Source organism: Monodon monoceros, unplaced genomic scaffold, assembly GCF_005190385.1.
Source record: "Monodon monoceros isolate NGI ecotype Baffin Bay Population unplaced genomic scaffold, NGI_Narwhal_1 Super_Scaffold_18, whole genome shotgun sequence".
Taxonomy (NCBI): Eukaryota; Metazoa; Chordata; class Mammalia; order Artiodactyla; family Monodontidae; genus Monodon; species Monodon monoceros.
In genome coordinates this window covers 87,195,477-87,211,061 of record NW_021703774.1, presented here as the reverse complement: position 1 = coordinate 87,211,061, position 15,585 = coordinate 87,195,477, and the positions used below count along the sequence as shown (strand labels likewise).

General features: G+C 37.4%; 1 protein-coding gene across 4 annotated transcripts in view; it reads left to right on the top strand.

Annotated features, from left to right (window-relative positions):
• Window positions 1–15,585, top strand: part of NTNG1 (netrin G1) — a 340,603-nt gene that overhangs the window by 162,644 nt on the left and 162,374 nt on the right. The gene's annotated exons all lie outside the window — the stretch shown is intronic.

The window sequence follows — 15,585 nt, the reverse complement described above, 5'->3', positions numbered from 1 at the left end:
ATTAATGAAATTAGAAGGTGAGAAATAAAGGAGACATTTATTCAATAATTTTAGTCATAGAGCATCCTGGCTACTAACTAAAAAGATTTAGCCAATAAATAAGAGAGGTTTTTTTGCGCTGGGAATACATCCTGTGTTTGCAAAATTATAATGTAGATACTAGCAACTTAGTCCCACACTTAACCTTCTTTCATGAGTATGTTTATCCTTTCCCTTCCCACTACATTTATTTGCACTTTGTCATCAAAATGGATCTGTCTTAAAAGTGCATTGCTTGATCCTTTTTCCCATTTAGACTATTATCCCATTTTCCTTGCTTTCATTTCCAGACCTCTCCAATGCATGCTTTGAAGCCCTGCCCTCCCCCTTTTTTTTTATCTTTTCACCATTCTCTAGTAAAATAGCTTCTGCTCAGCACTCTATTATAACAAGTTTCCAAGGTCATTGACAACCACTTTCAAGACAAATCAAAAGATTTTTCTTATTCCTTATCTTCTCCCAAATATCTGGCACTATTGATCATATACTCTTTTTTTTTTTTAACTACTGGTCTTTTGAAATATATTTTTTTTATCTAGGATAGGAATTGCCTTTTCATTTTCTTGGAGGTCAGATTAAATTTTTATGTCTCTCCTCTACATACGTTCAAATATTTAGACTGTCCTAATTGTATATATAAACTCAAATGCGGGTTATAAGCTGCCAATAAAATCAGCTCTAAGTAAATGATGTGTTCACACTTATAACCAAATACATGGACTCTTCCTTCTTCTAGGGGAGTTGATTAATTCCTACATGGTTGGTCTAGAAGAGGTTCCTCCAGAAAGAGTAACTCCATCCCCTACCCCTAAATTCTGGAATAATTTATTAATACTGGGGTTGAGGAATGTCTAATTACCTTTCTGGAGGCACTTAAATGCATCCTTGTTGCAGTTTGATTTTTGACCATCCAGTTCACATTCTTTTCATGTAATTTTAAAAGAACTTTTTGGTCCTTGTGGCTGTTCTCCTTTTGGCCTTCCCAACAATGAAAAACACAAATCTCAGACAATTCTTCAAAGACTCCTTATTACTCTATTTCTCATCTTAGGCTTCATTTTCACCATCTGGTCAGGCTATGTTTTCCATGCCTTCTGTACTCATGTTGCCCGAAGCAAACACATCAAGGTCTTCAAGTGCCTATGGGCATTGATGGCAAATGTTATTTCAATCTAGGCTACAAGAAGTAGAAGGACCATTATGAAAGTTCACTTGCCAGAGAGTTGTCTCCTTAATCACATCTGGTTGATTGTTTAAACTAGTATTGTCTAATAGAAATATAAGGTGTCCATATAAGTAATTTTAAATTTAACAAAGGGAAAAAGAAACAGGTTAAAATAATTTTAATATGTTCTATCTCCCTAGAATATCCAAAATATTGTCATTTCAACATGTATCGGTATAAAGTTATTAATGAGGTATTTACATTCTTTTCTTTTTGTACCAAGTCTTAGAAATCCAATGTGTGATTTATACTTACATCACACTCATTTCTGACTAGCTACATTTCAAGTGCTTAATAACCACATGTGGCTTGTGGCTACCATACTGGAAAACATAGGTGTGAACTGTTAAAAGGAAAAGAGGGGCTTCCCTGGTGGCGCAGTGGTTGAGAGTCCACCTGCCAATGCAGGGGACACGGGTTCGTGCTCTGGTCCGGGAAGATCCCACATGCCGCGGAGCGGCTGGGCCCGTGAGCCATGGCCGCTTAGCCTGCGCGTCCAGAGCCTGTGCTCCGCAACGGGAGAGGCCACAACAGTGAGAGGCCCGCGTACCGCCAAAAAAAAAAAAAAAAAAAAGGAAAAGAGAATGGAAGTGGAAGAAAATGAATCTATGTTGCCAACTATATTTCAGTTTCTGTGTTGTGTGTTTTTTCTTTTTTTAAGGTATTAGCTACTTTAATATTTACCTGAGAGTGAGATGTAGTCTCTGTTCTATACTTGAGCAAACAAAGGCCCAGAAAAGTTAGATAATTTCTCCAAGTTCATTTTGCTCATAAATTCAAGAGTATGAATTCAGTCTCAAGTATGATCTCTTCCCATCTGGATTTTAATTACACTGAATTCTGAGTTGGCTGGCAGGGTAGGAGGACTGTGGGTTTTTTTCTTTTTTCCTAGATTGGCCATAGCTACTCTAATAGGTTTGATCCTGAGAGATAGATAAGGTATTCAGTAAGACCCATCTGGGGATGTTTTTATATTTGTCCTGGGACCTCGTATAGTTACAACATAAATAATAGGAATAGTGTTTTTGCATTTGGATTCTCAAGAGATTGACTTGTTCTATGTATTCTATGAAGAGATTAACTCCATTTTATTAGTCCACTTTGAAGAACTGAATACTAAACTATTTGGTGGCAACACTTGACTCTGAAAAGAAGGCTTTTATGAGAGAACAAGTTGGAAAGGTCATAGTTAGGAACAACGATGATAGTGAAGACAGTGATGATGATAATAGTAATTGCTGACATTTATTGAGGCCTTACTATGTGCCAGGCACCATGCTGAGCTTTTTTATACATTAGCTCATTTATTCCTCACAAAAATGCTATGAAAATGTACTGTTATTATTCCTATGACATAGACAAGAAAACGGAGTCATAAAGAATTCACATGGGGTTGGGATGTGAATTCTGAGAAAAACGGTTCTGTGCTCTTCTTCGCTACAGGAGAGACTGATACTCCTTGATAGAGAAACTATTTGTTTCAGCTGTCTGTGCTTGAAAATAATGATTCCATCTTTGTCCAACACTAACACCCCCATGCATCACTAGTTTGCGCCTCACAAGGCTTATCTTTAGCTTATTCTTAACCTGCTCCTATGTTTACTGGTTTCTGTTTACCTTCTAATACTTAGCCCTGTTCCCTCTTCCATTTGCATTTTTTCCACTTCATTTGTAGTTGCCGTTCCACTTTCTTGTGACTGCTTTGGGAAGGGCAACATACCTTATTCATTCCTTGGGTTGCAGTTCCCAGCTCTAGTCTCTTGTTGAAAATATGGTTGGGTCCGCTTAGCTCCTTAAGAATATTCACAGCTCCTTGCACTGGCTCCTGAGTATTCTGTTTTGCCCTCTAGGCTCTTGGGCCTTTATTTTTTAAACTAGAATAATATGTAAGGAGGATATTTGGAGAAAACAGAAAGACTAGCTAGATTTGTAATGAAATAGGAAGGCAGTAACTAAAAGAAGATAAAGAGAGGAATGGCGAGAAACCAAGAAAGAGAAGGAAGCTTATGCAGGCCAAGTTTGAGACCAAGTTAATGGGAGCTTGGAATGAAGTAGGAAAGATTTGGAAATCAGTAATTATGACATGTGAGATATTTAGAGAGAAACGAGGATGGAGAACTTTAGAATGTTTTGTTGAACATTATGAATTAAATCTCTATGGCATTTTCTTGATTTTCAGTAACATTAGATATCAAACTAGCATTTTGCAAATGGAACTCTCCTGGGATAGGCAGTAATAGAGGGTCAATCTTATACTAGTTGCAGACAGATACCTTATTACCAACATTTTCACTCTCTTCCAGGCATTAAACCTTGGTGTCACCAATGATTCTTTCTATTCCTTTTTTCTCCACTTCCAATCAATCTAATTCCTGCAGAATCTTGCATCACCATTTTCTTCACTTTAGTGCAGTTCCTTGTTCTCACACCTAGTTAATTAAAGCTACCTCCTAGCTTACCTCCCTACATCGTCTATTCTCCCTTTCATTATATCCTGCACGGTAGTTATCATGACGTTCCACTATTTCTAAGGATGTCTCAGTCCCTGTTCTAGACATCAGTGGAAATAGACTCACCTAACTCTAGGCCAGTTTTGAATCCTTTCTGGCTTCACAATAAGACCTCTTGATTTGGAAGTGAAGTATGAACGAATGTTTGAGATTTGGGCAGTGTCTCTCTAAATAAAACAAAAAGTCTTCTTTGACTGCTGTCCTAGAAGCAATCATGCAGCATATAGAGATTTGAGGACATTAAAAGATGTAGAGTTGCTTCCTCAATTTTTGAGAATTTTCATATTGTGTTAAACAGAAAAGCTGATTACAGAAACAACTTGCTTTCTATTCTTCTGTTTGATCATCATTTATTGACTGTCTATTGTGTGCCAGGAATTATGCAGGATACAGAGATGAATAAGATATGTCCAGGATTATTTACATGTCCACTTCTAGAATTCTGACTGAACCTTACTTTTTGATTCTTCTTCATGACTTGAACAAGATTACTCTTAACATTAAGATTACTCTTAATATTGGACTCAACTTGATCCTTTTGTTTTCTCAAGAAAGGAATCTGGAAAACCAGTGAAGAAAGCTGTGTTTGAGATACCTGCTATAAAAATCACAAACGACTTTCTGTTTTCCAGTTAATCAAACCCGAACACTTCTACCCAGCTTTCAGTGCTCTCTAAAATCAATTTCACATGGTACGTTCAAACTTACCTTCCACTACCTTACAGCTCATGCCTTGGACTATCGAACATTAGGTTCATTTTCGTCTTTACAGATACTTAACTTGAATAGGTTCCATGACATCTCTGAACCTTAGTTTCTTCATCTGTAAAATGAGAATAATATTTGCCTCATAGGGAATTGTTAGGGTTAAATGAGATGACAAATATAAAGCCCCTCTCACAATTCCTAACCATAAAAGGTGTTCAGGGATCATTGATCCCTTCTCCATTCCAAAAAGAGAATGTCTTCTTCACCTATGCAAACCTGAGACATCTTTGAAAGCCAGCACTCTGCCTCCTCTAAATCCTTCATAATGACTTTATAACTTTTATACCTTTCTTTAACAATAAATTTTTGCACATATTTTCTGAAAACTAGACAATTCATTTTTATTTAACCTACCCAAATAAAAGCCCTCTATAATAAAATGTTTTATTTTCAAAATGATACATCTTTCCAATTTTGTCTTGCTGCTACATTACAGCTGATAAGGAAGAATCAACCTTATTATAAGCTAATCTATAACATCAACATAATGCTTGGCACATGAGAAATGCTTAATAATTTTTGTCATTTAACTTGTTTTGGTTCCTGATAGTGGCTCTGGTAAACTAACAGCCACTCCAGCCTTACAAATAAATGAAGATTATGTTTATTGTTGGTAATACACCAAGAGAGTTATATATCTGTTGATGTGAATAAAATACATTCACATTATAATGAAATAGTGGTTATTATAAATGTAATAAATCTTGATATATCAATTTAATTCATAGATATAAATATGGTATGAACCATGTATATAATGGTATGAACTTGGGCAAGAAAACTGGATTTAGAGAAAATGTATTTCAAGGTTGGAAATGCTGAGAATAGAGTATCTTAGTGAAAAAAAAAGAAAATGAAAAGAAGGAATAGGAAGGAAGGAAGAAAGAGTTGTTTTAGTTTAGCAAGCCCTAAAATATACTACCTGTCCCAGACAGTGGCAAGACCAGGTTTTAAGAGCCTAGAGCCTATGCAGTTCTGGAACCCTCTTTTAAAAAGAGAAATGCAAAAAATGTAAACACAAAATTAGGTACAAGGCCTGAGAAGCAGCTTGTGTAATTGAGTGGCTCTGAGGTATAAGCTTCATTAATTTCTTAAGAATCAACCTCTGGGCCCAGGTAGAATTTTCAGGATCTCTGTAATTAGGACAGCCATTTAAGCACAATAAACAGAGACCACTTCCCTCTCTTCCAGCAAAATATGTGCACTTTCTTTTTGTCCACCAGTTTCCACCTTACACATGTTACATTCTTTCAAGGATTTGCATTACTGAGGCACTTCCATGCCTGTTTTTTTTAAATTACAACCACCTCACTTGCTGCTTCTTCCTTCCTAATTTTATTTAGTTTTCCATAATTGTCCAAGAATAAATAAAGCTCTTGGTATTTAGCTACTCCTGTAAACTCAGAAGGAAGCTGTGGGTTGGATAAGTAAGACAAGATGGGATAAGGAAGAGAGATCTTCAGCTCTAAAGCCACTAGGAGAAATACTGCTGTGGCTGATGGAGAAAAATGAAGATCAAATGAACACCAGGAAAGGACTGGGACATAATTGCAGCTCATGCTATTTGTCTTTGTCCTCCAGCCTCACCAGAAGTCCCAGTAACTATATCAATCACACACACAGGCATACTGCACTTGGAGTTGGACTCTTTGTTTTTTGTTTGGATTTATTCTTTTTTTTACACAGTGTATTACATCAAACAAATTCCATCTACAACTTAGGGAGCTAGGAAGTTCTTTAAGCTTGGTTATCTGTTTGATCCCAAATCACCAACCTATGGGCAAATCCCTCCCATCTTATTCCATACTTTACTTAATTTATCCTGTTTCCTCCCTGGCTTCCTGTTTTTCTGCTTTCCTTATTTTCTTTAGATCCATAAACTTTATTATGTACCAGTTCTTCTCATAGAACTCTAGTGGAGGAGACACAAAAATAAACAATTGGAATTAATATGATTAATCGTATGATAATGCATATGGTCCCCTGTATATACACATATACTCATAGGTTGGTACAATTGACTCAAGAGGTGTGAATATGAGTGAGTAAAAAAATAAAAAATACAGAGGCCAAATCTTGAAGGATCTTACAAGCTATGCTAAGGAATTTGCATTATATTCCTGAAGGTAAGGGGGAGTCTGTTAAAGACCTTTAAGAGGGGGCGTGATACAGTTAGGCTTGGATTTTAGAAAGATTACTGTAGCAGCTATGTAGAGAATAGATTATAAGAGGACAATATAATATGAAGAGAGAGCATTTAAGAAGCTATTACATGGTTCTGAAGAACCTAGGGGCAGGACAGGAATAAAGACGCAGATGTAGAGAATGGACTTGAGGACACGGGAAGGGAGAAAGGTAAGCTGGGACGAAGTGAAAGAGTGGCATTGACATATATAAACTACCAAATGTAAAATAGATACCTAGTGGGAAGCAGCCGCATAGCACAGGGAGATCAGCTTGGTGCTTTGTGTCCAACTAGAGGGGTGGGATAGGGAGGGTCGGAGGGAGATGCAAGAGGGAGGAGATATGGGGATATATGTATACGTATAGATGAGTCACTTTGTTATACAGCAGAAACTAACACACCATTGTAAAGCAATTATACTCCAATAAAGATGTTAAAAAAACAAGCTATTACAGTAATTCAAGAGAAGAATATTTTTTAAATATTTAAAATATTTTTAAAAACTATGGACAGCATTGGCAGTGTGAACAAAGCTGTGGTGATGAGTTGCATGTAGAGAACTTGGCTGGTGAACAGACTGAAGAAAAAATAAAATAAAATGATTCCCACGTTTCCCACTTGGGAAATAGAAGAATTTGGTGTCATTCTCAGTGTCAAGGAATACAGGGGGAGGAGCATGTTTAATGCTAGCTACTAATTATTGAGCACTCATTGCCTGCCAAGGAGATGCTAAACACTTAGCATGCATTATGTAATTTTATCTCAGATTAACATCATGGAGTACATATTATTATATGAATTTAAAGAAGGAGAAATCAAGGCTCAAAAAAGTCAAGTAGCTTGACCAAAATTACATAATAGTTAAATGGTAGAGCTGAAATTCAAACCTAGGCAGACCTAACCCAGATCTGCCTTGGCTCTTAATAAACAATATACCAGTGTTTATCAAAGTGTGGTGTAGAGGGGATCTGCAACCCAATCTATTGAAAAAGAATTCCTGATGAGTAGGGACTGCACTCACCAGGTATTTCTTATACAACTTAAAATTTATATGCCATTGCATACATAGTATATATTATGACTTGGTGGAAGGAGAAAGACAATTTCACTTTTTAAAAAAAATAAAAATAGAACTACCATATGACTCAACAATCCCACTACTGGGCATATACCCAGAGAAAACCATAATTCAACAAGACACAGGCACCCCAATGTTCATTGCAGCACTATTTACAATAGCCAGGACACAGAACCAACCTAAATGTCCATCAACAGAGGAATGGATAAAGAAGCTGTGGTACGTATACACAGTGGAATATTACTCAGCCATAAAAGGAACGAAACTGGGTCTTTTGTAGAGACATGGATGGACCTAGAGACTGTCATACAGAGTGAAGTAAGTCAGAAAAACAAATATCATATATTAACGTATATATGTGGAATCTGAAAAAATTTGTAGAGACGATCTTATTTACAAAGCAGAAATAGAGACACAGATGTAGAGAACAAACGTATAGATACCAAGGGGAAAGTGGGGAGGATGAATTGGGATATTGGGATTGACATATATACACTACTGATACTATGTATAAAATAGATAACTAATGAGAACCTACTGTATAGCTCAAGGAACTCTACTCAATGCTCTGTAGTAACCTAAATGAGAAGGAAATCCAAAAAAGAGGGGGTGTATCTATATGTATAGCTGATTCACTTTGCTGTACAATATAAACTAACACAATATTGTAAAGCAACTATATGCCAATAAAAAATAACACTAATAAAATAATAGGATAATAACTCTACTATAAGATTGCATTAATTTAAATATTAAAAACATTATATTTAAAGTCTGAAAAAAATAAAACATGGAGATTTTAGTGTATGAAGAATACTACTTGGATTACCATAGGGGTGGAGAGCAGCAAATATTTTCAGACTGGGATTTGATGCTGGGGTAGTTTAATTCACAATTCTCAGCCTTGATAAGGCTAGTGGTGCTGCAACCACTGCAGGGCGGTTTGGATGAAGTATCATATGCCGGAAGGGTGGTGGAGTAGAATAAATTATCACCCAGCTGAGCCCCCCAGACTCCTCCTCTTTCATACTCTTGTTCAGTGGGCTTTGACACCTACATCCAAATCCGCTCCAAGCTTGAAATGTCTCTGTATCTTTTCCTAAAAACACTTGCACATTTATTTTTGCATCTTACTCCATAAAATTCTGTTTTTAGTATAAAAATATGTTTAATTATGTACCAAGGGGTGAAACTCCAGGAAGTTGTATAGGGTTGTCAGTGACACTGTTTACCCTCAAGGACACTTGATGCTCTCTCTGAGAGCATGAGTAACCAATGTGAGAAACATGTGATTGTTGCTTGTTTAGGTCTAAACTTCACTACTAAATTGCAAATATTTTATCGTATTATTTCTGTGTTTTTCACAATACTTTAAAAATAGCAATGGTACCCAGTAAACAACTAATGAACTTGGAAGAGAGACATTTGAAAGAAATAAGCAGTATGAGAAATCGGAATAGACACACCAAAACCCAATCACGTTTGAGTGTCACATTGGGAAGATACCTTCCTGCCTCTTGTGATTAAGTGATCACTTCAACAGAGGATGCTCTGGTCTTCCCATACTCTCTTAAAGTTGGTGGTTTTCAGAAGATGGACATCAAGCAGATCTTGGACTTACTTTCTCATGTGAGAGAAAAAGGAAGCAATTTTTGAGAATCAAATCTGATCTTTCAGGATTCAAAATGCTCAAACTAATCCTCACAATGCATGATGGCATCAGGATGCAGAACATTCCTACCTTCGTGGTAGTTTATTCACCTTGTTTCTTTCAAATTACTTGAACTGAGACTGCTGACAGCTTGCTTCAGCTTTGTGTTATTAACATTTAAGTGTCTGTGTCCTGGTCTATTTTGAGACTATCTATAAGGCAAAATACTGTACCAAAGATTTTTAAGGAATGTTTATTAAGAAAATAAATTTTAAAAAGCAATTGCCCTACCAATTACAATAGTGTCAGCTTACTACAGTGTTTTCTGTAGATATTCACTTTTGAACGCACTTGATTCTATGAGTATTTATTTCTTCTTCAGTACATACACAGTAATGATTTCGATAGCTATATAGGAATCCATTTTTGTAGCTTGTGGCTTTAGACTTTTATTGGCTCCTTCTCAGAAACTTGGTCTTCTTGACCTCTGCAGCCCTCACCAGTTTGAAAATCCTAACCATAATTCTCTGTGGGGTTTACACCGGTGTCTATTCTGGCTCGTAATCTGTGATACGGCTTCTAGCATTCTTGTTGTAGAAAAGTGAAGCCCTCCCGTCTTTATGCTTGAGTAAAAAAGTCCACACACGGTTAGTGTTGTCAGCGAGCAGATGGAAACAAGCAACAGCTTCAGTCAGGTCTTAAGGCTGTGTCTATGGCAGGGAGGAATCTTTGTGATGAGCAAGGGGTTCCATTAGAAAATGGAGTAGTAGGTTTTTAACTTCAGAGTTAGAAAAACAAAATTCTGTATTTTCTGTCATTCTTAGGGTGGCCGTATTTCCCAAACTAAAAGTTGGGATTCATGCTCTGACAAACACATAGGTACTTTTGTAACACCAGTTTCAGAATATTTTAGTTGGGTCGGTCCCATAATATTCAGGCTATGTTGTTACCATGTATATGCCCTACACTGGGACCCAACATGCCAATCAATAGGGCAGGTTACAAAGTGAGATTGCAGTGCCATTTGAAGAGATTGCTGCCCTTTGTTTACAAAGATACAATGGACAACTGGAAACACACTGCTTTATGGGCCCTTCTCATCTGAGGATATATAGAGTCTATCCCCATAGCTGTGGTCATCAAGGCTTGTCAGTATTGGTGGCACTGATACTTATCTTTCAGATTTCTGGGAAAGATACCCACTATCTTGGATTGTTCTTACCTCTGGGTCTGATTTCTCTCTGTTCTCCCTTATTTCAGTAACAAAGTTGTAAGGCCTGAAGAGGGCACCTCAGCATGACTAATTAAACATCAGCTCCCATACTCAGAGTAGTCTGAGTTTCATCTGAAAATTCATAAAGGATGGGCCTTTCCCCTTTATTAGAGCCAAGAAAACATCTAGAAGTTCCAAGACCAAGAAGTTCCAAGAAAGGACTGGGAGTGGAGGTCCCTCCAACCAAAAATTACCCCTCTGATATAAAGAGGTCAATCACCAGCCTCCCAGAACCTGTCCTGCTTGGTTGGCTCCCAATGAGCTGTATTTAAAGAGGAGAAAAAGGCATCTCCTGAAGGCGATAGCCCAGCCTAGCAGCTAAAGCATGTTGCTCAGGGTCTGTCTGTCTGAGAGGTGAGCAGTGGACTGTGTTACTGGTTTCTTCATCCTTCGAAAGCCTTGCACTGGCAAAGCCATAGTGATGTCCATTTCAAAGTCACAGTGGGAACAGGTCTGGAGTGCTCTCTCAGAATGCAGTTTCTGCCCCCCTTGCCTTTGTGTCTTTTTTTTTTTTTTTTCCTTACTGTCCCTTACCGATAAAACAAGCAAGGATGAGCCAGATGCAAATGGTTGGGAGGCAGCTCTGTCTCAGTGTTTTTCGCAATCTATGTAAGTGTTAACTCAAATGCTTCTCACAGCCACTTGTAAGTTACACGCCTGCTTGGCATGTAACTTACAAGTTTGTAACACATCTCCCATGAGAATTCCCTATAGTTCCAACTGTCATTACCAATATTTTGCCAATAGGTAAAGCTTGGAAAAGCAAGTTCACAATGGTAGGAACCACAAGTATTACACTATATACTGCTTATATAGGATTTTCTTTTTTAACTCTGAAGGATCTAGCAGATCTTAGGTGAAAGGATGTTCTTTTCAAAGTGTCACCAGAAGGAAGATACTTCTGTCCATAGAAACGGTACGAACATATATAAAATTTTATTTATCCCTCTAAGTTCTGAAAGGACATTAAAGAAGAAGAATAACACTGCACTTCGGCTACAAAGTACTAATTAATAACTAACTTCAGTTCTCCCAGTGGTAAAATATTACATTATTTTTAAATGAAATTAAACATCACAATCTTCTTCTAATTGTTATAGAAATATTTAGCAGCAATATCTGTTTAATTATTTAGGCATCTCTTAATGGTATAAATATTATCAGCACAGCCATAAATATTTTCTGCTTTGTCCATAGACAATCAGCTAAGGATCTGTTGCTTGTAGGACTTAAATTAAGATCTATTTAAGGCTGCCTGCTGGCCACAAAATAATGCTTACATTTGCTAATGCCTGAATCTGTTAGATTTAGCAACAAGAAGTGTTCTTTGCTTTCACAAGTAGGAGGAAGTTATTTTTCTTATATAAATTTTATTGTTGCTGGTATTAGAGAGATTTAGGGTGCGGTTGAAGTAGTTGAAATTTTAATTAATCTAATCCCTTTAACAGCAATTGTTTTCATATTGATAATTCTCTGTAACAACAGTGCTGTACTACAGATCACACCCATATGAAATATTTACACGAAATATTTTAGCATATAATCTCACCTCCAGCTTTCTCTTTCTAGAATGGTAAGATTTTCAGCTTTGGCTTTCTTCTTTCCCTCTTTTTTCTCTTTCACCCAGCATGCAGGGTTTCTTCTTAGGGAGCCAGAATGATTTGTTTTTCCTCTGCTAATTTTCTCTCAATGTCATTATCTCTCAGTAAGTTATGTTAATGGCCATCAAATCATTAATCTCCTAAAAGAGCACGGATGCTATGAAGTAAGAATAGTTCAGTTTCTTGTTTGTTTGTTTGGGTTTTGGTATCTACAGTCATTTGGTGTAGAGTTTCATTTGAAATGATTTATTCACTCATCAGTTTCAATAAATTGTTATGCTGCTGAAATTATCACTAGGAGTAGAGTCAGACGAAGGACGAAACTGTCATTTTGGTCAACCTCTGATTATCTCCTGTGTAAACTGGGAATTGTTCTTAATCTGCTCAAATGTCATATTCTCGAGGCAAGACTTTCTCTGACCTCCCAATATAAAATTACAGTCAGTATCCTTTCTCTAACAGCATTCTCCCCTTTAATTGGCTCTATTTTTCTGTATAGCAGTTATCATCATGTAACATTATAAAGCATTATATATCTGTTCTTTTTAGTGCATCTCTCCCCAACTAAGACAGAAGCTCAGCTAAAAGCAAGGATTTGGATTTTTCCACTGTTGTATCCTGAGAGCCAAGACAAGTGCCTTAAATATAATAATACAGTAGGCAGTCAATAAATAATTATTGAATACATGAAGCGTCAACTACCAGATCAGTGCAAAGAAACGAAATTTTCCCCTTTTCCTGGCATGCATTTTGATGGCTGACAACTTGATGTAGGTGTAAGCATTTATTCCTGGTCTGGCTGTCTTCTCAGCCCAAGTGGAAGGGTGTCCCTCTCTGGAACAAAAGCAGACAGTGCTGGATGTGGCTATGTCTTCATTAAACAACTAAAACTTCGGGTTGTGCCCTGTTGTTTGGCATCCATCCACGTGTTTACAATTTTAAGAGTAATACAAAGCAGAGAATCTCAAAGGATGCTCTCCAGGAATCTATACTTATGTGGTATATAAATAGGGATTACTAAAACAAAAAGGGGTTCCATGGTCAAATAAGTTTCTGAAACTAGGTAGTATATGAAGCTAAGGAAGGTTCTTAACGTCAAGGCATCTCAGAGGTATGATAATGCTCATTAGGGCTCTCCAAGGCAAGAAGACCTTAGGCTGTGTTTTCCAAACTCATTTGGTCATAGGCTCTTCTGTTCTACCAGCCAACTCTTGTTTCCAAGACTAGGTTGCATCCTAGGGAACTCCATTGACTTAGGAGTTGAATGGGCCAGGTCAGGTGCAGGAAAAGTGGGTTCCGGCTCCACTCCTTACTCACTCTGTTATATGACCTTGGACAAGTTACTTAACACTTCTATATGCCTCACTTTTCCGTGAGGTAGGGATGAAAAGGATTACCCAGGATAATGTGTGTAAAGTAAATGATCTATAAGTGCTAAATAAACGCTGAGTATTGTCAACACCTTTTATCAAATGTAGAAACGAGTGCTTTTTAAATAGATATCTTTAAGCATATTTTCTAAGACAGGTTTCCTAGTGTTGACCCACACCCAGAGTCAGCTAGCTGTGCCTCCTTTTTTGTCACAGACCCTGTCCCCATCTGAGGAGCTCTGTGTATCTAAGCAGAGATCAAGGAAATGCTATATTTCAACAAGACTTAATACAAATGTCTGATAGCTCACTTTGGTGTATCCCGCAGAGTTTATTTCCTGTGTTTCAATACCCTTGACCTCAGATGAAGACGCTTTTGTCAGGAGAAAGGTGGTAGCATCCAAGTTAATGATTGTGCAGATGGCTACATGCTGACAGATTTTGAAGTGACCATATTTTTTCCAGTAAATTTCACATGAAGGTGTGATTTGTGTAAATCTGACCCCTTCCAGTAAAATGTGCATTTCCATATATTTAGAATTTATAAATCCTGACACATTCCACAATATTTATAGCCCTCCATAAAAAGCCTTTGCCAGTTTGCAGAGCTCTGCATTTGGCTCTCTGGTATGCTTAAGAGAGTTTAAATAATAATAAATTTGGTGATTTATTCCACCTGGAACAGAAACTTATTTTGCCCCCATTGGCTCACTATGAGGGGGATACTATAAATAGTGCCACAGATGCTGGGATCAAGAATAGGGAATTGAAATTCAAGAGAGGACAGAAACATTTCCATTATCACTGATGCCTTGAATGTATTTTTAAAACATTTCTGGTCCTCAAATAATGTACCTTCTCTCCTTTCTCCTACCCCATCTCAATTACACTCAGACCCCCAAACCTGTTGCCAGCTTTAGGATTCAGTTGCATTAATGGAAAAGAGAGAGTGAAAGTATTAGCTGACTAGGCAGGAGAAAGTTGCCTCTAGGGAGGCCAAAGCAAGTCTCCAATGTTCGTCTTACATTTCACAGGAGTCAGCTGGTAACTGAGCATTAATGTCTAAAGTGTAAATTCATTATTTGAGACCCAGCTCATGCATCCTGCAGATATGATGAAAAGGTCTCAGTTCATGAAAAAGAAAAAAGAAAAAATCTAGTTGTACTTACAAGAGAAAGCCTAAGGACAATGTCAGAGGATCGATTCTTTCACCCATTCATGCTTATAATTACCCAGTACAGGGTAATAGAGAAACACCTGACTAGTTGACTCCAAATGATACCATTTTTTAAAACACAAAATAAACCAAAATTTGGGAGTCAATTGTTTGCCATAGAATCAGTCTACCAATGAAACCTGAGAGCAGCCATTTAGTTTTGCATAAGTGGTGCTATAACTTGTTGTGATATATGACAAGGAGACTTATTTTCAGCTTCTTGTTAGAGTAGACTGTGAAGGAATTAGCCTTTGTGTGAGGGAAAATAATAATAATGGCTAACATCCACAGAGAGCTGACTGCGGGCCAGCACAGAGTAATACATCAAGTGGCAGTGATTCTCTGCAAAAACCTTCTAATTAAGTACTGGATTTTCCTGTCCTGATAAGTCGGAGCACACCCCCACCCAAAGTCTTTCCTGAGCAATCCCCTTGCCTCTAGCTAATAGGATGGCAGATGTTGGGACCAAGCCCCAGAGCCTGTAGTGTACCACATTTTAATGATTTGTGGTGAACAAAGTAAATGCTTTAAAAGCAAGCTTTATGAAGCAGGGACCCAGTTAAGTATGATGGATTTGAGGTGAAGCAAAAAGAAGCTGGAGGTCATATGGGGGTATTGTTTCCCAAACAGGACACAGGTGTCTACGGTTCATTGCTAATTCTAAAGCTT